This window comes from Vicia villosa, unplaced genomic scaffold (genome assembly GCF_029867415.1).
Source record: "Vicia villosa cultivar HV-30 ecotype Madison, WI unplaced genomic scaffold, Vvil1.0 ctg.000600F_1_1, whole genome shotgun sequence".
NCBI lineage: Eukaryota > Viridiplantae > Streptophyta > Magnoliopsida > Fabales > Fabaceae > Vicia > Vicia villosa.
In genome coordinates, this window is record NW_026705274.1 from 259,443 (window position 1) to 284,345 (window position 24,903).

Sequence of the window (24,903 nt, forward strand, 5' to 3'; positions counted from 1 at the left end):
CTTGTGATCACTCAACACATCAAACCTTGATCCAAAGAAACAATGCCTCTTACATTCCAAAACAAACACAATGGCAAACAACTCCAATACATACATTGAATAATTCCTCTTATGTACTTTAAGATACCTTGAAGTATAAGCTACCACTTATCGATATCTACATCAACACACCTCAACTCAAAATCCAATATCCAAGGAAATTCACTTCTTCCAACCAAAACTCGCATTCAGAAAGCTTTACATAACCTTCTTCTCTTTCAGCACCGATAACACAATCCTTAAATGTTCAACATGATCATCGTCACTCTTAGAATCAAATATCTTCAAGAAACATTACCTCATAGAATCTTCCTTCTTCTTACTTGACAAACAGGCGTAACTCTACGACTATACACTCAAACAATGAACCTCTTCTCAACAATTCCTCAAATCTACTCTTCAACTTCTCCTTAGTCGCTTTACACGCTACCAAGTTAGTAAGACAAGTCTATCTCGTTCAATACGATATCGTCTCCTATCAACAATAGATTAAGGGTGATCAAGTTCTCAATTTGTCAATAGACAGTCGACAATCAAAATGAAACATGAACCACCGTTACTAAACTATAATAGTGTTCCTTCAGAACTTGCACTCGAAATCACTTAAAACACCAAGATCCACAATCTCTCTTACAGTTACAATTACTTAGTTCAACTCCAAACAGTTCACACCAACTTAGTCCGACGGAAAACAAACTAAATCAATTCTCAAAATCTCTACCAAAGATGCTCAACGGATAATTCAAACATCCCAAAAGAAGTAGAAACAAAGCCACGGCAGTTGTATCAATAACTATACTTCTATGCATAACAGGTAAAACAAGATCCAATCTTATAGCACAATCCAAAGAATGAAATAATGCGTTACACCATTATCAGTAATAAAGCACGTACCTCAAATTAACTTATCCATAGAAGTAGTCTCAGCACCAGACAACACAAACACTTTTCCTTTCGCTTGATCCTTCTTTGGCTTATCGCACATGGCACAATTGTGTCCTTGCTCACCATAACTGTAGCAAATCCTACTCGAACCAACTCCACAATCAACAGTTTTGTGACCCATCTCGCCACACTTGTAGCACTTAATCGGAGTAGAAGCTCCTCCCCCACTTGGCTTCTTGCCAAGACCAGATTGTTCCCTCATGTCATCCTACGATTTCCCATAGAACTGTTCTCCTCCTTGTTTCAACTGTAAAAACCTCACTTCTTTCTTTCCACTCACATCTTCTGGAAAATAGTTTCCAAAAATGCATCACGGAAAAGAGTCCAAGTAACTTCAATACCTTCTCTTTCAAATCTCCGCACAGTATTACTCCACCAAACGCCAGCTTCTTTTGTCAACATGTGAGTACCAAATTGTGCCTTCTGTACATTAGTACAACTCACGGCTTGAAAGATCTTCTTAATTTCTCTCATCCATGCACGCGCTTTGTCCGGTCCATACCCTCCTTCAAAGATCGGCGGGTTGCACCTTTGAAAGTCTCCAAAAGCACGGAACTCATCCTTTCCTCCATAACCGACATTCTTTTGCGGCGCTTGTCCAATCGCACCAGTCCACATCATCATTGCCTCAACATTAATGTCAACATTCCTTCCCGTAGCTATCGTCCTCAACAACCAAACAACCAGACAAAACAGTATCGATCAGGTCAGATACACAAATCAAATACAACAGGATAAAAGACGTTAATAACCTTGACCAACTGGTCGACCATGCTCTGATACCACTAATGTAACACTTGATTGGTCACCATTTTCATATAAATTTCATCATGCATTTGGTCCACATCTATCAATCCGGTAACACTTTGTTGTGAGTTTTGTGGAAAATGTTTAAGCTCTTGCATTTTATTATGATTGCTCATTTCGTTGTTTGTTTTAATTATTTATTTAAGTTTTAGATGTTTTTATTCTGTTTGGTTAGTTGTGAAGAAGTTTCAGGTTTGAACAAGGCATCTTAAGTGTCAAAGCAACAAGGAAGGAAGGAGGAGCAAGAGAAAGATGAAAATTACAAGTACTGGGGTCAAACACGGCCGGCCGTGCTTCAGCACACGGCCCGTGTCAGGTCTCAGAGGAAGCTCAATACAAAATCTAGGGAGCTAGCACGGCCACCCGTGTGTCTCAGCACAGCCCGTGTTGGTAGAAAGCTTGCTGGATACATTTTCCAGGGGGCCAACACGACCGGCCGTGTGGCTTGGCACGGCCCGTGTTGGCAGGCGCGTAAATCTCCAATTTTTGAGTTTTTGCCACTGAAACTTATATCCAAGGGCACTTTTGACTTTGTACTAGTTGAGGCTTGTATGGAGACTATTTAGGTTTATGTTTTAAGTTATTTTGGGACACTTTTTGGAGAGCGTGCAAGAGAATTCCAGATCAAGGGTTTGAAAGATAGCTTCATCAAGGTTATGGAAGACGAAGAGATTCAACGGTGGACACCATTGAAGATCAGAGTTTTCCTAATCTTTGTAATGTCTAAACTTTTCAATTTGTGTTTCTTGAATACTATGAGAGGCTAAACCCCCTAATGCTAGGGGGTGTCCCTGATTGGATTTGTAACGACTCTGAATATCGTATTTCTTTAATCTAATGTTCGTATTATTCAATTTGATTGTATGATGTTTTTATGCTTTTTCTGTCGGATAAACAAGGATTGATTTCCGGTTAACAATTGGTAGGACTACGGTTGTTAAGGTTTTTATACAATTAAATCTTATAGTTATCACATAGGACTAGGTATACCATAAGGTTATTTAGAAATTCGTGATTAATCAAAGCTTTGGTTTAATCTTATGTTTCTAAGGACTTAGATAATAGGGTTGTAAACCAAAAGGTTTTCACTAAGGAATTAGGAAAACACCATTGGGAATAAATAGTTGCATCATATGAACTTGTTGAAGAGATCTTTTATTCAGAGGAGTTATAAAGCATATCATACACCTACCTTAGCATTATTCTCATATTTTAAAAAGCTCAATTTAAATTTCAGCTTATTTATTTTAACTTATTTCATTTATAAGCAAAAAGACCCTCTTATGTTCTTTTGTTTAATTGACTCATCATAATAACTTATATTTCCTACGCAATCCTCGAGATCGATACTTGGTTTTTACCCTTCTATTACTACATCGTAAAAATAGTACACTTGCTATTTTTCCGATCAAGTTTTTGGCGCCGTTGCCGGGGATTGCCAAAATATAAGTCATTAATTAGTCAATTAAAATTTTATTGCTCTGCAATTAAAATTTTATTTCTTCTGAAATTTGTATTTTGTTTTTTTTTTTTTACTCCCAACTAATCATTGTCTAATCTTGTATGCGAGGTAAGGCCTCAGCTGAACTTCTTTTTAACGCAGAACCAGAAAGATCATTGCGAGAACGACTTCGAGAAGTTAAGCGGAAAAGACTAGCATCGAAAGAAGAATCACCTGTAGTTTCAGAATCGGAAGACGAAGAAGTACTATCTATTTCGTCCGAGCAGTCAGATTCTGAGTCTGAAACTATGGCAGTTGATCCACCTCCTCCAGAGAGACTTTTAGGTGATTATGGAAGGGCTAATGCACCGCTTGGAAGAATGACCATAGTAAATCAAACGGTTAACGTGGCACACTTCCAACTACATCCTTCCACTATCCGCCAGTTAGAAAGCAAGCCCTTTGTTGGAAGAATCAACGAAGATGCAAATAAGCATCTACAGAGATTCCTCACCATAATAACATCATTGAAGATAGAAGGCCATTCTGAAGAAGCCAAGAGACTCGTGATGTTCCCATTCACTTTATCCAAAGATGCGGAAGAGTGGTTTTACTCACTTCCAGCTGGAAGTATCACAACATGGCAACAGATGGAAACTGATTTCCTTAATGAGTACTTCCCTGCTTCAGTTTTCATTTGAAAAAGATATGATATTGTAAATTTCAAGCAGAAAGAAGGGGAATCGCTGGGAGATGCATATAAAAGGTTTAAGAGGTGTTTGGTTGCATGTACTACTCATAACATGGATCCAACCGAGCAAATGCAGACTTTTGTTAATGGTCTACGAGTCAAGACAAAACAGCTTATAGACACAGCTGCCGGTGGCTCAACTAATTTTTCAACAGCCACTGGTATCAAGAGGATCATAGAAGCAATTGCCGCTAACGAGCACATTGAGTTATATGATCGTGCAATGAGCCAACCAGAAGGAAAAATTGATTTAAAGCTCGCAGATCAAGTGGTTAAAATGGAGGAACAGATTGCGGCTGAAGTAGAAAGAAGATTAAAGAAGATGAATATTGGTGAACAGAAAGTAGCACAGGTTGAGCCAGTCACCTCAGTTTTGTGTGAAATATGTGGTGGTCCACATTTTGCTATGCACTGTGTAGCAACACAGGAACAGGTGAAACAGATTCATATGTTGAGGCAGAATAATCCATACGCCAACACATATAATCCAGGATGGAAAAACCATCCAAATTTCGCATGGAAAGACCAACAAGGAAACGTTCAAAAACAGGGACCCAACCAATATCAACTTCAAGCTCAATCACAACGATACAGACCTCCACAACAACCATCATACCAGCAACAATTCCAACACCATCCACAACAGTTCCAAACTCAAGGTCAACAACAATTCCAATAACAGATACCGAAGAAAGCAGATTGGGAGATCGCTATTGAAAACATGGCAGCTCAAAACTCTCAATTCCAGGAAGAAACAACAATCTGAGGAACACAGGAGCTTCAATCAAAAATCTGGAAATTCAAATGAGTCATATTGCCCAACAAATGACCAACACTCAACCACAGGGCGCTCTACCAAGTGCTACGATTACTAATCCTAGAGACAATAATCATGTGAACGCTATGACAACTAGGAGCAATAAGTCAAAAGAAACACCTAAAAAGAATTCTGAAGAAGAAGATTTATTGATTGAAGTTGATCTAGAGATTAAAAAAATGTGGGTACAAGTCAAGAAGGTACTGGGGATGAAAGGGTGGTGAAATAAAAAGTTATTACACCAAAACCGGCAATTAAACTCCCTTTCCCCACAAGAAATAAGAAGAAAGAACAACATGAGAAAATTTTTGAAAAGTTCTTGGAGATGTTCAAGAAACTTGAGCTGAACATTCCTTTCTTAGAGGCACTTGAGCAAATGCCTACCTATGCGAAATTCATGAAAGATATAATTTCAAAGAAGCGAACCATCGACAGTGACCCGATTATTCTAACTGAAACTTGTAGTGCTATTTTGCAGAGCATGAAGATTCCAGTTAAAAAGAAAGATCGAGGTTCAGTAACTATTCCATGTACCATCGGGGATAGGTCTTTCAAGAAAGCTCGTATCGATTTGGGAACAAGTGTAAGTCTTATGCCATTATCCATTTACAAAAGATTGGGAATAGGTAAAGTACAAGATACACGAATGACATTTCAGTTTGCTGATCAATCGGTGAAAAGACCTTACAGAGTGGTAGAAGACGTGTTGGTGAAGATCGACAAGTTCGTATTCCCTATAGATTTTGTTATTCTAGAGATGCCTGAAGATGAAGAGATACCAATCATTCTGGGGAGACCATTTTTAGAGACCGGAAGATGCTTGATCGACATAGAAGAAGGTACAATGACCTTGAAAGTTTATGATGAAGAGTTAAAAATTGATGTGCGAAACACCATGAAGTACAAGTATGATGTGGCCACGAGTCAACATATTGAGGTGATTGATCAAATAAGTGAGAATGAAAATTCCTTTACAACACTTAAATTACCTTTGGAAAGAGTGTTGAGTTTATCAATTATTGACAAAGAAGAAGTAGTTAATGAAGAAGATACGGAAGTTGTAGCCATGATGGAAGCTTTGCCACCTTTTAAGGGTTATCGACACAACCGGTGGGAAGACCTTAGGCAACCTTTGGTGGAGGAGAAGAAAGACGAACAAAAGAAAGGGGCTGAACTAAAACAATTACCGGAGAACCTCAAATATGTCTTTTTAGACACTGAGAGTAATTGCCCGGCCATCAGAAGTTCCCACCTTGAATTCCTTCAAGAAGATAAGCTTGTCAAAGTTCTTAAAAAGCATAAGAGTGTTCTTGGATGGTCCATTGAAGATTTGAAAGGAATAAGTCCAACAATTTGCATGCACAAAATCCTAATGGAAGATGATCACAAACCGGTTGTCCAACCTCAACGACGACTCAATCCAGCAATGAAGGAAGTGGTTAGAAAGGAGGTGGTAAAACTTTTGGACGCAGGGATGATATATCCAATATCTGATAGTTCATGGGAGAGTCCAGTTCATGTGGTGCCAAAGAAAGGCGGAACTACCGTGATTAAGAATGAAAAGAATGAGTTGATTCCCATGAGGACAGTTACAGGGTGGAGAGTCTGTATCGATTACCGAAGATTAAATCTGGCAACAAGAAAAGATCACTCCCCGTTGCCTTTCATCGACCAGATGTTAGAAAGGTTAGAGGGTCATGACTACTATTGTTTCCTCGATGGCTACTCGGGGTATAATCAGATAGCTGTGACACCAGAAGACCAAGAGAAGACCGCGTTTACATGCCCTTTTGGTATTTTTTCCTATAGAAGATTGCCATTCGGGTTATGTAATGCCCCGACCATATTTCAAAGATGCATGCAATCTATTTTTGCCGATATGCTTGAGAAGCATATGGAAGTATTCATGGATGACTTCTCTGTTTTTGGTAAGTCTTTTGATAATTGCTTAACTAACCTTACTCTTGTTTTAGAAAGATGCCAACAGACCGACTTAATCCTCAACTGGGAGAAGTGCCACTTCATGGTGCGTGAAGGTATAGTTTTGGGTCACAAAATTTCTCATAAGGGAATAGAAGTTGACCAAGCAAAGATAGAAGTCATAGCAAAATTGCCTCCTCCCATGAATGAAAAAGGTATTCGATGTTTCTTAGGGCATGCGGATTTTTACCGTAGATTCATAAGAGACTTCTCTAAAATAGCAAAACCTTTAACTACGCTTTTAGTTAAGGACAAAGCCTTTATTTTCGATAAAGAGTGTGTCGTAGCATTTGATACAATAAAGCAAAAATTAGTGTCAGCACCAATTATTGTAGCCCCGGATTGGTCTCTACCTTTTGAGATCATGTGTTATACAAGTGATATTACAGTAGGGGCGGTTCAAGGACATCGTAGAGAAAAATTATTACATGTTATTTACTACGCTAGTCATGTGTTGAACCCTGCACAGATGAACTATGCAACTACCGAAAAGGAGTTGTTAGCGGTTGTTTATGCCTTTGATAAATTCAGGCAATATCTGTTGGGTTCTAGAGTCATTGTTTATACTGACCATGCTTCCTTGAAGTATCTTTTTGCTAAACAGGACTCTAAATCAAGACTGCTAAGATGGATCTTACTCCTTCAGGAGTTTGATGTGGAAATTCGTGACAAGAAAGGGTCTGAAAACACTGTGGCCGATCACTTGTCTCGAATGTCACCTATTGAAGAAACAGAAGATACGCGCCCAATAAAGGACCAGTTCGCAGATGAACATATCCTTGCTGTTATTGGCGTGTCTTGGTTTGCCGACTATGCGAACTATCTGGTAGGTGGTATTATCCCTGATGATTTTGACTATAACTGAAAGAAAAAGTTTTTACATGATTGCAGGTTCTACTTGTGGGATGATCCATTCTTATACAAGAAGGGACTCGATGGTTTGATTAGAAGATGTGTACCCGAGGAGGAACAAAGGGATGTGCTAAAAGCATGCCATGACTCCGAATATGGAGGACATTTCAGTGGTGATAGAACGGCTGCAAAGGTCCTACAATTTGGTTTATATTGGCCCACGTTATTCAAAGACGCTCAAGGCATTGTGAAAGAATGCGACAGGTGTCAAAGAACGAGGAATATCTCAAAAAGGAATCAGATGCCTCAGAAGGGTATACTTGAAGTGGAATTGTTTGATGAGTGGGGGGTCGATTTCATGGGACCTTTTCCACCATCCTTTGGGAAGAACTACATCCTTGTAGCTGTGGACTACGTCTCTAAGTGGGTTGAAGCAGTCACTATACCTACAAATGATGCTAGGGTGGTAGTGAACTTCCTCATAAACAATATTTTCTCAAGATTTGGGGTTCCCAGAGCACTCATAAGCGATGAAGGCACCCATTTCTTGAATAAGTTGATGGAGAATCTGCTGAAGAAGTACAATGTGAAGCACAAGATTGCAACGGCATATCATCCTCAGACCAGTGGTCAAGTGGAGGTATCGAACAGGCAAATCAAGCAGATTCTCGAAAAGACTGTTAGCACTTCGAGAAAAGATTGGTCTCTGAAGCTTGAAGATGCACTATGGGCATACAGAACAGCATTCAAAACTCCTATAGGTATGTCTCTGTATCAATTAGTTTATGGTAAAGCTTGCCATCTACCACTCAAACTTGAGCAGAAGGCGTTTTGGGCCACCAAATTCCTTAATTATGATATTGTGAAAGCTGGAGAATCCCGAATTCTTCAACTCCATGAATTAGAAGAGTTTGGGAATCAATCTTATGAGAATGCCAAAATTTATAAAGAAACAACAAAGAAATGGCATGATCAAAAGATTCAGAAGAAGGAATTTTGGGAAGGGCAATTGGTGTTGTTGTTTAACTCCAGATTAAAATTATTTCCTGGGAAACTAAAGTCAAGATGGTCTGGACCATTCATGGTGCACAAGGTATTCCCTAATGGGGCTATCGAGCTTAGGAATGATAACAATGGAGACACTTTCAAAGTGAATGGGCAAAGGGTGAAACCAGATAATCCTGGAAAAGGAGCGGTAACAATCGAACAAGTTCGTCTCGCATGATGAGATGAGCGACCGTCGAGCCATGCGACGTTAAACGAAGCGCTTCGTGGGAGGCAACCCACGGGTTTTCTAATATTTTTCCTTTTGTTTTGTTGGTGTGTGCGTGTGTTTTGTGCAGGTGCTTGAAGTGGATACCACAAAAGTGGGAATTTACAAAGAGAGGCATCAAGAAATAAAGAAAAAGAGTACAACAGCACGAACAAACACGGCCGCCCGTGCTTAGGCACACGACCCGTGCTGGTTTGGGAAACTCTCCCCATACAAAAAACAGGGAGGAAACACGGCTGCCCGTGCTTAGGCACACAGCCCGTGTTGGTTTGGGATTCTCCTCCCATACAAAAACCAGGGACAACACACGGCCGCCCGTGTGTGGGCACACGGCCCGTGTTGTTGTGCGCAGAATCGAAAAAAAAAAGTTTTGAGGAATTCTGAATTTTGAGTGAGCCCCACGCGTTTTAAAACACTCTTTTACTCTAAACAACTCAGCAGTCTTCATCTCCTTCCTCCATAACCCTATTCTTCTCCAACTTCTCTAAACCTCCATAACTCCCTCCATCTTCAACCTCACCTTACTCCATCATCAAAGCTCCAAATCAACAATTTCCTTCACAAAAGTTGGGCCATTTTTCGCCCTCTACATAGTGACGGTAATCTTTTTCCGTTTCTTCATAAATCAATTTTCACTAATTTTTCAGGTACCCATTATGCCCCCAAAGAAAGCTGACAGAGGAAATGTCGTCGTTGTCTAATCTTCAAGGCCCAAACAAAGAGTTCGACGAACACCTAATGCACACAACATCATTTTTGAAAAGGATGAGCATGTCCAAAGGTATAAGACTCTCTTAACTAGGAAACTTGTCCCTACTAGGTATGTGTGTGATACCACTATGAATGCATTAGGAATCTTAGATGATGTGACACAAATGTTTAACAATTTAGGAATTCTTGAATTTATACATAATGATGTGCCCACATACGAGCGCATTAATTTAGAATTCCTAAGCTCTGTGGAGTTTAATTTAGAAAAAAAACTGGACTGGGCACGCTTTTGAATATTTTGGTACTCTAACCTTTCGGCTTTATAATGAGGACCACTCTATGTCTGTAATTCAGCTTGGGCAATGCCTCCGGTTACCGTTAGTGGGACACGGGGCAATGCAAAATGAGTTTTCTGCATGTTCTTTTTGGTCCTCTATTACAGGTTTACCGCAATATGAAGCCCGGACCGCTAAGGCATCTTGGATCCAAAACCCGTGCTTCCGTTATGCACAAAAGGGGTTAGCTTTTACCTTGTTCGGGCGAGGTGACAGTACAGGTGTAGCAACAAAAAGAGAACTCTACTTACTGTATGCTATGGTTAATGAGGAACCGGTGAATGTGGCTGCATTTGCGGCAGATCATTTAGGTACCATGGGGCGTGCCGGTTCAGGTGGTATTTCTGTAGGAGGCATGACTACACAGATTGCTGAATGGTGTGGATATCGGCCGGTAATGGATGGCGAAACTCCACTGCAAGCGTTGAATAAAATTGATCTAAATGCTCTATGCACGCAAGGGATGCTCGAACCGTCTCGAAATGGATACATGTTGGTAAGCCGGTCTCGCAAATTGTTGCGAGTCCCGAATACTGAAAGGACTAATGTTGATAATAATGTGAATTGGTTATATACTAATGTTGACCCTGAAGAGGCGAGAGACAATGTTGTGTATGCAGATGAGGCAATGGAAGAGGAAACACCAAGAAGGGAGAGGGCTGCCCCCCACACTAGGACCTCACGACATTAAGGTGAGGGATCCTCCTCTGCTGGCTGGACACCTTTAGATATCGAGCAATTTCGCGCTGAGCAGATTCGCCAAGGTGTGGAGATTGAGAGAATAGTGACCGAGCAGCTCGTCAAGGGGTTGCCATTGATAACATCCAAAGAATGATGCAATAGATGATGTTGCATTTTCCACCTCAGCACCCGCCTTCGCAGTAGACTGTGAGTCCTTCCCGCACTTAGGCTGAAACATTGGGGACAATGTTCAGTTTAGGTGGGGGAGGGGTCCTTTTCGTATGTTTTTCTTTCCTTTTCGTAATTTTTTTCCTTTTTCATGTGTGTTTATTTTAAAGTACTGTCATTTTTGTGTGTTTCTGTTATTGTCTAGTTTTTGTTTTTGTGGCTTTGTGTGGTATGTCTCTTTTGTTTGTTACAGATTGATTAGAAGCCACCGAATGACTGATGCAATTGTAGTAAGTGGATGAGAGATGCAACCAAAACTTGTTTCTTCAAGGCACCCTGGAAGTTGATGTCATCGAAGAAAAATACCTGTTGGACGCATCGTGTCGCTACTAGATTGAAAAGGGTGGATAGCACTTGAACCAAAAAGAAATTGTATGACACTAGGAGTAGTCTGGAACCTGTAAGCAAATCTATCCAACATGGTGAGGTATATCAGAGCCAAACACTACGAATTCATCATGAGGGCATTCAGGTATGACTTTATCACTCTGATTTTGCGTTTATTCTACTGACACACCATGATATGAGGACACACACTGAGGCACTTGTTTGTTTTTAACCATGAGCCTTCACAACCACCCTTGATAATATGTATCCCTTGTGAACCCCTGTTGAGCCATCTCCCTTTGTTTGTTTTAACCACATAAATTAACCCCGCGCCAAACACTCCTTACCCATGCTCGGTATTCATGTTGCGTTGTTTTCCTAAATTGTGCAAAAATAATAAGTTTGGGGTCGAGCGTGTAGAAGAGGCAAGTGCAAATGAAAAGTGAGACATTTAAAATGTCAATAAAAAAAGTTAGAAAAAGAGCAAAAGCACTTGCCTAAACAAATAGACTCGAGTGCAAGAAAAACATCCATGTCAAAATGAATGGGTTGATGAGTCTAAGTATATAGATCCCTTGTGAACAATTCATGCACAACAAAAAAAAGAGAAGAGAAAACACACGACAGGAATATCGAGCCGCAAACCATTACTACACCTCTTTCTTTGTTTATCCCACCGTACCTAAGCCCCGTTACATCCGAAAAAGACTTCAAAAAGTGTGTGAATTCTGTCTGTGCAGTGAAAGTAGAATCTATTCAAAGTTAGGAGCTGATATTGCATATCTTGATTTATGAGTGAAACACTTTAACCACGAGATATTTGGTGAGATTGTGAAAAAGCTTGCAGGTGATGGGGTACTCTGATGTGAAAATGCGATAGGAAGTTTGGTCTAGTACGCTGGAAGCTTGATTAAGAAGGTAGAAGCACTATGCGAATAACATCGGTGACATTGAGGAAGAAAGAGTCCAGGATGACCTCTATAAATGTCTCTTGCATCACTTGAGGACAAGCAATGAGATAAGTTTGGGGTTGTGATCGGTCACCATTTTCATATAAATTTCATCATGCATTCGGTCCACATCCATCAATCCGGTAACACTTTGTTGTGAGTTTTGTGGAAAATGTTTAAGTTCTTGCATTTTATTATGATTGCTCGTTTCGTTGTTTGTTTTAATTATTTATTTAAGTTTTAGATGTTTTTATATCGTTTGGTTAGTTGTGTACAAGTTTCAGGTTTGAACAAGGCATCTTAAGTGTCAACTCAACCAGGAAGGAAGGAGGAGTAAGAGAAAGATGAAAATTACAAGTACTGGGGTCAAACACGGCCGGCCGTGCTTCAGCACACGGCCCGTGTCAGGTCTCAGAGGAAGCTCAATACAAAATCCAGGGAGCCAGCACGGCCACCCGTGTGTCTCAGCACGGCCCGTGTTGGTAGAAAGCTTGCTAAATACATTTTCCAGGGGGCCAACACGGCTGGCCGTGTGGCTTGGCACGGCCCGTGTTGGCAGGCGCGTAAATCTCCAATTTTTGAGTTTTTGGCACTGAAACTTATATCCAAGGGCACTTTTGACTTTGTACTAGTTGAGGCTTGTATGGAGACTATTTAGGTTTATGTTTTAAGTTATTTTGGGACACTTTTTGGAGAGCGTACAAGAGAATTCCAGATCAAGGGTTTGAAAGATAGCTTCATCAAGGTTTTGGAAGACGAAGAGATTCAACGGTGGACACCAGTGAAGATCAGAGTTTTCCTAATCTTTGTAATGTCTAAACTTTTCAATTTGTGTTTCTTGAATACTATGAGAGGCTAAACCCCCCAATGCTAGGGGGTGTCCCTGATTTGATTTGTAACGACTCTGAATATCGTATTTCCTTAATCTAATGTTCGTATTATTCAATTTGATTGTATGATGTTTTTATGCTTTCTTTGTCGGATAAACAAGGATTGATTTCCGGTTAACAATTAGTAGGACTACGGTTGTTAAGGTTTTTATACAATTAAATCTTATAGTTATCACCTAGGACTAGGGATACCGTAAGGTTATTTAGAAATTCTTGATTAATCAAAGCTTTGGTTTAATCCTATGTTTCTAAGGACTTAGATAATAGGGTTGTAAACCAAAAGGTTATCACTAAGGACTTAGGAAAACACCATTGGGAATAAATAGTTGCATCATATGAACTTGTTGAAGAGATCTTTTATTCAGAGGAGTTATAAAGCATATCATACACCTACCTTAGCATTATTCTCATATTTTAACAAGCTCAATTTAAATTTTAGCTTATTTATTTTAACTTATTTCATTTATAAGCAAAAAAACCCTCTTATGTTCTTTTGTTTAATTGACTCATCATAATAACTTATATTTCCTACGCAATCCTCAAGATCGATACTTAGTTTTTACCCTTCTATTACTACATCGTAAAAATATTAAGCATATAGTCAGAGATTAAGCATGCATATAACTCAAAGGGCGTCACATCGACGTTTTCAAAAACTAAAAAGCTTTTAAAACCGACAGCATTTATCCACAAAATACAATACACCTAGTCATTTCAAATAACACCTGACATATAATCATAATTCATCTAGAATATGCATTAACAGCGGAAAGTAATAATCACGTGTTTCATATAAATGATACATGTCCCATACCATGATCATATCTCCATAAACAACTCATAAGATAACCATATTAAAAATATTTGGCTTAAAGCCTTTCAACAACAAGTAACCAATTAAACATGTTCACGAGTTATAACAAAATATATAAATAAATAGAACATGTTTTCAACGTCTAAGCTACCCAGTGTTACATGACCTGAGCATTGACTTGTTACTTAATTACCAAACAACTCGGAAGAAACTCCGACTAGATCACACGCCAGCTACTAATCGTCAAACCTGCATGTCGCCAAACGAGGGCAACATTAAAACAGAAGGATGAGAATACGAACCATTATGAAGAAGTATAATAAGATATAATGGTTAAATCAACAATTATAGGAATACATTACACCTTGCCTAATCATATAAATTAATATTAATCAATATAATTACATACTTTAAACACACAACAAGTATAAGAGTATAATATCTCAATACTATATTCTCAATTATGCACATAGCCATAATTATCACGTATTCCCGCATTTAACCAATTAAGTATTCAAACATCACCCATTCTCAATTATCAACCAATAAAATATCAATACAACACCAAGTATACATAATCAATTATTAAACAAATACACATAGTCTTACAACATCAATGCACATAATCAATTATTCACTCGTACACTTATCACAACAACATAATGCACACAATCAATTATCACAATCATGCACATATCACGACAACATAATGCACATAATCAACTATCACATAACTCTAATGTGACTCAATGAAACATGTGACACTATGCATGTGGTACCAATGTGAAATTCTAAGTTTCAACAGCCTCTGATTCATCACTCGAGAATCTAAGCCACACTTCCGATCCGGACAAGACCAATGTCCACCAATTGTAAACATTTAGTTTACGGCTTCCGATTCACTCTAGAATCCAAGCCCACTTGTGTTTCAAAGCAGATCCACCTGTGTTTCAAGGCACACTATGATATGAATGTATGTACAACATCACAAATATATGCAATTAAGATCATCTCTACCATCTTAACTTTCCGCATATCACAATAATTCAACTCTATGAATTATCCACCAATTGTACACAACATTCACAACACACACACATCATTCACATATAAGAGGCCAATTAATCACTTATGATTCACACAATTCAATTAACACTAGTATCCACACTATCTCATGTTAATTCTCATTTTTCCATTTATACATGAACACGCACTTGCATCATCAAACAATTAATCATTAATTTAATGCTAACCAATTAACCACAGAGAATCAATATTAGCACGACGTCATGGCATATACATATATTATTCTCATCACATAAGCATTATTCACATATAATAGCCAACACACAATTTCAATCCACCATTTTAATTAACACTAGCAATTAATACTATCACATGCTAACTCACAACTTGTCAATTATATATGATTTACTCATTTTCATATTAAACCAACAAGTCATTAGGATTTTATACCATCTAGCTACTCATAGAAAATTCAATCTTAGAACAATAATAGAAACATATCCATTTTTCACTTTTATTAAGAGTCTACTGTTTTAACATGGAAATCAATTTCACCAACTATACTCATTTACCAATTAATTTATACATGTATCTATCATATATTTCCAATAATCAAGCCTAATATTATTTCACATTTGCATTGACAAAGAGTAGAAGAAAATAGCTAAGTAATTAGAAAACAGAGTAGAAATAGAGCACGTTCTAAGTAACACAACAAACAGTGTCGTCCATCAAGGCACTGCCGTCCGTCACCTATGGTGGTGTGCCGCTCGGCAACCCCTACTCGTTGTCGTCCGTCAAGGCCAGGTTGTCGTCAAGCCCATCCATTGCCATCCGTCAGGACCCTTCCATACCCAATCCCAATTCCAGTTTTCATTGCACGCCTAGAAGTATTAGGGTGATTATTTGATAACACATTTTCTACTCAAATAACATCAACAACAATTAAATCAAGAACAACATCACATAATCCAGGTTATTCACGGAAGAATTTCAGTTCCTAACAACACAACCTAGTCATGTTAAATCTACCCATCATCCCCTTATACTAACCCATAATGATTTGGGATTCTCCCCCTTACCTCTTGATTTCTCCTCCAAAACTCTAGCTTTCCTCTTCTTTTTTCTCTCCTCCACTTCTATTCTTCAACCAGAAAATGAAAATGATGCTCCTACTCCTCATTTCCTTTCTTACTATCTTTTTTTATTATATTGGGCTTTAAAATGAATAACACCTCCTAATTGCTTATAACTCCAACAAATAGGCCCAATTGATAAAATAGAGTAGTCAAACAAATAATTATGTTCCAACAAATAATATTATTACCCTAAATATTATTTTCCGATTAATCCAATTAAATCCGACTTTATCTCAATTAAATAAAATCCAATAATAATATTAATCTTAATATTATTTCTCTACATATTCCATTTTATTAATTCTTCGATTAACCGAATAAATTCCAACTTCACTTAGTAATCCGAACACGTTTCTCAATAACACCGACGATCCAATTAATTATCAAACTTCGTCCAAATTAAGTAAATAAATCCTTATTTAATTTAATTAGCCAAATAATAAAATTCGGGCAATTACAACTCTCCCCCACTTAAAATATTTCCGTCCTCGAAAATTCAGTCAACACAACCATCTCAACACCAAAACCACATCCACTCTCTTTCTCGATTCATACTGATACAAAACGTTCTACACTTACAACCACAAAAAGCTTCAAAAGATGTCATTCCAATATCCGAAGAAAATATCATGCAAACACACAATCCTTTCGATGCACAACTTAGCAAATCTCTTCATCGAATAATCCATCTTCATCGGAATAAAACAAGCACATTTCGTCAACTATCCATACTGACCCAACTCACTTCACAATTACTCGATGCCTTTTCAATCTCGAAACAAAATCCATAGAGATACTATCTCACTTCCACTCGGAAATAGATAACTGTTGCACCAAACGAAACGGTTCCTGACAAATCAAATTCAAATACACAATTCCGGTATATCACTCTTCATACTTTACCACTACACATTTCCTTAAATTTCGATACATCATTAACACCATGATTAATACTCAAATCATTACGACGTTCCTCATCCAAAATTCTCTTTGTCCGAATTCGAACCATCAAGAATACAAACTCGATCACAACATCTCACGACACCATTCTCGACAATCCAAAGATTATCACTTTTTCCTTGATTAATCAATTTTATCTTGCCAACCAATTGCAAAATCCGATTTATAACCTTCTCTAATCTTGTCAAAATATCACAAGTAGGCTTCAACATACCAACTTAACACACGAGGACGTCGCTTCACAACCAAACTCAACTCTCTAAATCGTTCCAACGATTTCCAATTCTTGAATCCTCAACATAATTTATAAAATTATTTCCTACTCAATGCATCGGCCACAACCTTCACTTTTCCAGGGTGGTAATTCAAACCAAAGATTAAAATCCTTCGAAATTATACTCGTCTTGTTTACCTCATATTCAACTCTTGTGATCACTCAACACATCAAACTTTGATCCAAACAAACAATGCCTCTTACATTCCAACACAAACACAATGGCAAACAACTCCAATACATACATTGAATAATTCCTCTTATGTACTTTAAGATACCTTGAAGTATAAGCTACCACTTATCGATATCTGCATCAACACACCTCAACTCAAAATCCCATAACCTTCTTCTCTTTCAGCACCGATAACACAATCCTTAAATGTTCAACATGATCATCGTCGCTCTTAGAATCAAATATCTTCAAGAAACATCACCTCATAGAACCTTTTGTCTTCTTACTCGACAAATAGGCGTAACTCTACGACTATACACTCAGACAATGAACCTTTTCTTAACAATTCCTCAAATCTACTCTTCAACTTCTCCTTAGTCGCTTTACACGCTACCAAGTTAGTAAGACAAGTCTATCTCGTTCAATACGATATCGTCTCCTATCAACAATAGATTAAGGGTGATCAATTTCTCAATTTGTCAATATACAGTCGACAATCATAATGAAACATGAACCACCGTTACTAAACTATAATAGTGTTCCTTCAGAACTTGCACTCGAAATCACTTAAAACACCAAGATCCACAATCTCTCTTACAGTTACAATTACTTGGTTCAACTCTAAACAATTCACACCAAAATTCTCATCAGCTTAGTCCGACGGAAAACAAACTAAATCAATTCTAAAAATCTCTACCAAAGATGCTCAACGGATAATTCAAACATGCCAAAAGAAGTAGAAACAAAGCCACAACAGTTGTATCAATAACTATACTTCTATGCATAACAGGTAAAACAAGATCCAATCTTATAGCACAATCCAAAGAATGAAATAATGCGTTGCACCATTATCAATAATAAAGCACGTACCTCAAATCAACTTATCCTTAGAAGTAGTCTCAGCACCAGACAACACAAACACTTTTCCTTTCGCTTGATCCTTCTTTGGCTTATCGCACATGGCACAATTGTGTCCTTGCTCACCACAACTGTAGCAAATCCTACTCGAACCAACTCCACAATCAACAGTTTTGTGACCCGTCTCACCACACCTGTAGCACTTAATCGGAGTAGAAGCTCCTCCACCACTTGGCTTCTTGCCAAGACCAAATTGTTCCCTCATGTCATCATACGATTTCCCACGGAACTGTTCTCCTCCTCGTTTCAACTGTAGAAACCTCACTTCTTTCTTTCCACTCACATCTTCTGGAAAATAGTTTCCCAAAAATGCATCATAGAAAAGAGTCCAAGTAACTTCAATACCTTCTCTTTCAAATCTTCGCACAGTATTACTCCACCAAACATCAGCTTCTTTTGTCAGCATGTGAGTACCAAACTGTGCCTTCTGTACATTAGTACAACTCACGACTTGAAAGATCTTCTCAATTTCTCCCATCCATGCACGCGCTTTGTCCGGTCCATACCCTCCTTCAAAGATCGGCGGGTTGCACCTTTGAAAGTCTCCAAAAGCACGGAACTCATCCTTTCCTCCATCACCGACATTCTCTTGCGGCGCTTGTCCAATCGCACCAGTCCACATCATCATTGCCTCAACATTAATGTCAACATTCCTTCCTGTAGCTATCGTCCTAAACAACCAAACAACCAGACAAAACAGTATCGATCGTGTCAGATACACGAATCAAATACAACAGGATAAAAGACATTAATAGCCTTGACCAACTGGTCGACCATGCTCTGATACCACTAATGTAACACATGATCGGTCACCATTTTCATATAAATTTCATCATGCATTTCGGTCCACATCTATCAATCCGGTAACACTTTGTTGTGAGTTTTGTGGAAAATGTTTAAGTTCTTGCATTTTATTATGATTGCTCGTTTCGTTGTTTGTTTTAATTATTTATTTAAGTTTTAGATGTTTTTATGCCGTTTGGTTAGTTATGTACAAGTTTCTGGTTTGAACAAGGCATCTTAAGTGTCAAAGCAACCAGGAAGGAAGGAGGAGCAAGAGAAAGATGAAAATTACAAGTACTGGGGTCAAACACGGCCGGCCGTGCTTCAGCACACGGCCGGCCGTGCTTCAGCACACGGCCCGTGTCAGGTCTCAGAGGAAGCTCAATACAAAATCCAGGGAGCCAGCACGGCCACCCGTGTGTCTCAGCACGGCCCGTGTTGGTAGAAAGCTTGCTGATTACATTTTCCAGGGGGCCAACACGGCCGGCCGTGTGGCTTGGCACGGACCGTGTTGGCAGGCGCGTAAATCTCCAATTTTTGAGTTTTTAGCACTGAAACTTATATCCAATGGCACTTTTGACTTTGTACTAGTTGAGGCTTGTATGGAGACTATTTAGGTTTATGTTTTAAGTTATTTTGGGACACTTTTTGGAGAGCGTACAAGAGAAATCCAGATCAAGGGTTTGAAAGATAGCTTCATCAAGGTTTTGGAAGACGAAGAGATTCAACGGTGGACACCAGTGAAGATCAGAGTTTTCCTAATCTTTGTAATGTCTAAACTTTTCAATTTGTGTTTCTTGAATACTATGAGAGGCTAAACCCCCCAATGCTAGGGAGTGTCCCTGATTTGATTTGTAACGACTCTGAATATCTATGAGAGAGCAGATTTGATTAGTCTCTTCATAGTACTAACACCAATATTTGATAATCTACTAGTATGCCATAAAGAAACATATTCAAGCATATAAGCAGAATTAGAAATTTTATTGATAATATTGTTGGTAGTACAAAGTTTTATCATTCCATCAGTGGAATATCCTTTTTCCTATAAATACACTATTATATTTCAATATTAGTTTGCCTGATTCATATATATATTTAATGTCTGGTTTTCCCAAAAGACCCCCACTAATAAGGTTCTTATTCTTGTTGGGAACATGAAGTATATTGACAAGAGTAACTTTCTTTCCAGAAGTGAAGTTGAGTTCCAAGGTTCCCATTCCAAATAACTTTGATCGTCTTCATTTTCCATTTGAACTTATTGTCCATCGATGGCTTCTGAATAGGTTTTGAATGTTTCTTTGTCATAAGAGACATGCACAGTAGCACATGTATAATACCACCATCCTTGTACTTTGCATTTGATTCTCATAATCTCGTTCATCGTAGCAATTATGTCGTCATTAACATGAACACCATTTACATTATTTTTGGACTTGTTGTGCCTGCAATCTTGAGCATTGTGCAATTTTGCTGCACATATAACAGTCGCCTTTGGGTCCGCCTAAATTCTTAAACTTATTATGTTCATTCTTAGTTCCAAGATGGTTCTTCATGCCATCATGTTTCTTCTTTCCTTTTGTGCTTACAACACTGGTTTTAGAATATCCAGCAGACTCAAATTTCTCTTTGTCCTTCAGTTCCTACTCGATTCGAATATGTTTATGGATTTTCTCTAGCGAGAAAAGTCCTCGGAACTATGTCGTAATTTTTTCCTATAGCTTTTCCATGAAGATAACAATTTTGTAATAATTACACCAACTTAGAAAGCTCCGGGAATGTCTATCTTTACAACTTTTAGTTTGTTTACGTGAACTTGTAATCCGTGTACTTGTGCAATAATGGGCTTTAAATCCAACAGTTTAAAGTTAAAATATTGAGAAATTTAAAACTTTTTTCGTACCTTCCTTTTCATCTTTGATTTTGAATTGGTGTACTTTCCAGATTTTTGTTGTAGATTGGATATCAGTGTAAAGATCATAAAGATGATCAGATAACGTGTTAAGAATATGTCCAAAGCATAACAATTCATCTTACAAGAAATGTCCTTTTTTTTTTAACAATACACCACCAACACCTAATACTCTTTAGGTATCTCTCTTCTTGTTCATCTTCATCAAAATATCAAAAAATTCTAAAATAAATTTTTTTTTCATTTTTAATTTATTTTGTTAAAATAATAAAAATCCAACAAACTTATCAACAGCCAAAATCCGAAAATTTGACATGTTAACAACATTAAATTCCCAAAATTCCAATTATAACTTCTATGATTTTAGCAAAAACCCTTTGATTTATTTAAGTTAGGAGCTATTTGGTTTGTAATTTTTTCTTTGGGTTTGCCGTATTGTAACCGGATTTTCAAGAACTTTCGTTCTTTATCAATATAACTTGCTTACAAAAAAAAAACAACAACAAGAAAATCAAATAAAAAAACACATTTTTCTCTTGCAATCAATGAAGCAAAACATTGCAAACATACCGGTACCAATGGTTTTAACATAAAACATTCAGACATTTTTCTTTTATTCAATCTTCCTTTTCCTCTCGATATAGTATTTATGCTTACATTGATTTCATTAGTATCGTCATTTTCCCAACTTGTTTCCGCTAACACAAGAAAACATCTCTTTTAATTCCTTGATTTTTCAATTTAAAATGTTGAGGGTACCAAACAACTGCGTACTCGGGTGTGCGTATTTCTCGTGATTAGGATAAGGATTTTGAGGATTTAAGTGTTGTTGTTTTCATTCAATTACTCAACTGTATTTTAAATGCTTGTGAGCTTTTATTGTTGAATGTTTTTGCACATGTGAAGAAGAGAGAAGAATACTGTTATTAGTATGATGAAAAAAGTTTAGTTTTTTTATGTTCATAGAACAATGTAGATAATAAAATCGAAATTAGTTTATAGGGTATGAGACATGTGCAGTAGAGCTATTAATATGGGTTATTCGGCCTTAAACGGGTCGGTCTTGGGTTTTTTAGAACTGGATTAAAAAGTCCTGTTTAATATGGACTCGAGATTTACTAGCCGAACCCGGCCCTAGAAGGACTTCGAGGTATCTGGCCCTAATAAAAACTTCATAATATTTATTATAAATAAAATTAAAAATTATGTTATTTTAAACATAATATATTTTTATTTTTAAGTATTATATTATCTCTTATAAATACTATAATGTGTTTCTAAATAGAATACATGTCTAAATTGTATAAAATAATACTTGGATATTTATTATAAAAGAAAAACTAATATAATACGATGAAAAAATGTTGATTATATTAATGTATAATATTTAAAAGAGAAAGATTGAATAAAATAGTGATAAAATTTAGTGAATTGAGAAAAATCAATATGTTATTTTGGAGTAAGATAATATAAATATTAATATATTTTTTTAAAAATTTATACTTATGTGGGTGTGATGGGCTACCCACGACCCATATGGGCTAACCCTAATGGGTAGAGTACTTTTCAAGACTGGACTAAAAAAACCCTGAAAAATATGGACTCTAATTTGAAGGTCCAAACCGTATAATTTTTCGGGTCTGGCGAACCGGCCTATATAGGATAGCTCATTTTGACAGCTCTAATGTGCATCATCATTGAGTTTTATCATTTTTTTCCGTTAAAATTTGGAAAAAAACCTGGCCCAAGGGATAGACAAGCTGGGTAATTACCTAGAGCCTCACATTCATTTTACCAATCATACCATGTATATTACGAATGATTCACATTACTGATAGGAGTATGTTTACGCTTCTTTTTTTATAAAATAGGAGTAAATAAGATTAAACATACATGTTAGGGTTAATACCTATTTTCCCCCTACTATATAAGGGTCATTTGAAAAACCCCCTGCAAAAAAAAATTGTAAAAATTTTCCTAACATTTCAAAATTCTCTCATTTTTTACCTACATCATATCCAGTCAGAAAAAAAAGTTGTAAAAATTTCCCTAACATTTCAAAATTCTCTCATTTTTTACCTACATCATATCCAGTCAGAAAAAAAAGTTGTAAAAATTTCCCTACTACATCATATCCAGTCAGAAAAAAAGCTGATGTGACATGTAATATAAGAAAACATGTTAAAAATTTGTTGGAAATGGGAATTGAGGTCACTCCCGTCCACTTCAATGTGAAGTGCCCAGCCACAAGGCTGGAAGTTCCAAGTGGTTATATGATTGCATTTAATTATTGTTATAGTATCTAACTAATTATTTGCATTAAATTAATAATTATATACAACTAATTATATACTAATTATATACTAATTATATTAATTTAATTTAGTTTATATTTTCTAATTAATATTAGTTTAATTTAATTTAACGTTTATGTTTAATTTAATTTAATTTATTTAATATTATTTTACTATTAACGTTATATTTAAGTTAATTAATTTAATTTAAATAATTTATATTAATTTAAACAATAAAGTTATATTTTTGTTATAATTATTACTATTTTAGTTTATATTTTACTGTTACTATTTTTTTAATATTAATTAATAACGTTAATAGTAAATTAAATTAAATATAAATATTAATATAAATTGTTTAAATTAAATTAATTAATTTAAATATAACATTAATAGTAAAATATTATTAAATAAATTAAATAAAAATAAATTAAATAAAACATAAATGTTAAATTAAATTAAACTAATATTAATTAGAAAATATAAACTAAATTAAATTAATATAAACAAATATTAATTAATAACATTAACAGTAAAATAAATTAAATTAAATTAGATATAAACATTTATATTAAATCTTTAAATTAAATTTATTAAGTTAAATATAACGTTAAAATTAAAATAACATTAATTAAATTAAATTACATATAAATCTTAATATAAACATTAAATTTAATTAAACTAATATTAATTAGAAAATATAAACTAAATTAAATTAGTGTAAATAAATATTAATTAATAATGTTAACAGTAAAATATAAACTAAAATAGTATTAATTATAAAATATAAATTAAATTAAACTAAATTAAATTAATATAAACTGATATTAGTTAAAATTAATTAATTTAGTTTATATTTTATAATTTAATTAATTTAAACAGTAAAATAAATATTAATTATTATTTTATAATTTAACTAATACTATTTAATACTAACGTTAACATTAACTAATAAATATTAACTAATAACTAATTATTATTAACTAATAATATTAATATTAAATAATAATGAAAATAGTAATTAAATAAAAAGTAATAATGAAACGTAAACAGTAGCTATTATATACTTGTTAAGGGATTTGCATGCCATAAAATCAACCACAACGCAGTGGTAAGGTGGTTTACTTGGATTCTATTATACATGGGTTCAACATCCCATGGGCCATTTTTTTAAACTTTGACATTTAACATTTTAAGAACTAAACAATATAATAATAATAATAAAAATGCCACATGAAATTAAATTAAATAAAAAATAATAATAATGCCACATAAGCCAGCCACGCAATTAAAATAATAATAATAAATTAAAAAAAAGTTGTCACATCAGATTTTTTAATGATGTGGCTGGCTAAAGGTCCAAGTTGAAACTTTTAAAATTTGTTAAGGTAATATTTGCAACTTTTTTTTTTCGCAGGGGGATTTTTCAAATACACCCTATATGGCAGGGGTGAAAATAGGTATTAACCCTACATATTATTATTAGTCATGTCATCCGGGTGCATTGATTGTGAATACGAAAAATATGAAGTAAAGAAATTTGACGAAATTACATATATAAAATGAAAATTAACCATTTAAAAA